The following is a 1,864-nucleotide window of genomic DNA, read 5'->3' as shown; positions in this document are numbered from 1 at the left end:
CCAATCAAATACTAATTTAGATATTATTTATTTCTACCCACCCTGTCTAACCCTCTGTTTCCAAAATTTTTTCTCATTTTGTGTTAGATATATATACATATCGAAAAAAATTTGTACTTGCCGCCACAAGATATTTTTAAATTTTTTTTACTTATTTATGTTATATTCGGTACACAAGTAGAAAATATATGTACGTACATATCTAACACAAAATGAGAAAAATGTAAAAAAATAAAAATTAGGAGCAGAGGGTTAAATAGAATGGGGTAGAATTTTTATTTTTTTTTATGGATAATTTTTAATTAATATTAATAGTTTATTATTTATTTTTTGTCAAGGTGGAATATTTTATCCATGTGGAATGTCATGTGTCAAGGCTTTTTGCAATAAAAGAGAGAGTGTATTACACACACCACTGATGTGTGTTTCTCAAACTAAAAAGTGATAGTTTAGATATGAAACTTACACTCTCAATAGTTTAGATATGAAACTAAAAAAATAGGGGATAGTTTAGGTGTGTTTTTGACACTTATCTCTTTAAAAAATAATTATTTTTTTAAAGTTAAACCAAATGGTCTCCGAGTAGTGTTTCCATATATTTTATAAATTTAAATGTTGAACAAACTTTTTGAGATCTTAAATCGTAAAACTACAGATTTCAAGGTGTTAGCTTTGATGACATTATAATATAGAGAAATGTATAAAGAATTATCAACACAACCGTTGCACTAGAGTAATATTATAAGAGCAAATCTTCATTCAAATATGTCCCAACCCGCCAACTCCATTCTTAATCCTAACGTAAATTTGGTTGGATTCCAAAAAATATTAGTTACAATCATTGAATTGATTTTGGTTTACTAACCACTTTGATTAATTCATTTTTTTAGAGGGGAAACAAAGAACCTCTTGTAGTAGAGGTGTTAGTGAACCAACTATCATTTAAATTTGGTTCACGATTCACAAAGTAAATATATTCACATAATTACGATACTTTAATCTCGACTTTATTCACATATTCCAATTTATCTCGTAAACTAAACGACTTCTAATAGTGTAATTAACATGGAAAGGGAAAAAGTAGTACTCCCTCCATTTCAAATTAATTGAATTGTTGAGGTGTTTCACACTTTTTAAGAACAGAAGATTAAGACATAAATTAGGCATAACTTTCCATTTTTACCCTTATTAATTATTATCAAATTTATGATTAAAACAACTAAACATTAAATAATAATTAATTTCATTCCAATACTAACTAATGAATCGTAAAATTGGAAAAACATTCTAAAAGTACTCTTGAAAATTGTAATTAAGTTAATTTGATAAATAAAAAGTGTTTCAACAATTCAATTAATTTGAAAAGGAGGGAGTAATGCTTTATGGCCCACAAACACACTCAGAAAAAAATAATAATTTAACATTAGCGGAGGGGGGGGGTTGTGAGTTGACTTCTTTTTAGGTTAGAATAGTTCAATACTATGACTAATACTTCTCCCTTTTCATTTTTGGTGACACTATTTATTTTTAGCATGGTGTTTAAGAAAAAAATGAAAACTTTTAAAGTTTGTATTCTAAAATAATTCTTAGTTATTTGTCTGATTAAATTTATTTGATTAAGAGTAAAAGAAAAATTTTAATAGTACTAAATTGTTTCTAATTATAGTAAGGTGACATTCTTTTTTTCGACGGACTAAAAGTAGAGATGTACAAAATCAAACCGAAAGCCAAATCAAATCACAAACTGAGTCAAACCGAAAAAACCCGACTAATGATTTGATTTGATTTGGTTTGGTGTAGGGAAAACACTTGACTATACTTAAATTGGATTGGTGTAAGGATGGCAATGGAACGGGGCGGATGT

The sequence above is a fragment of the Solanum tuberosum genome, unplaced genomic scaffold, assembly GCF_000226075.1.
Source record: "Solanum tuberosum cultivar DM 1-3 516 R44 unplaced genomic scaffold, SolTub_3.0 scf00111, whole genome shotgun sequence".
Taxonomy (NCBI): domain Eukaryota; kingdom Viridiplantae; phylum Streptophyta; class Magnoliopsida; order Solanales; family Solanaceae; genus Solanum; species Solanum tuberosum.
This window is presented reverse-complemented; position numbering follows the sequence as displayed.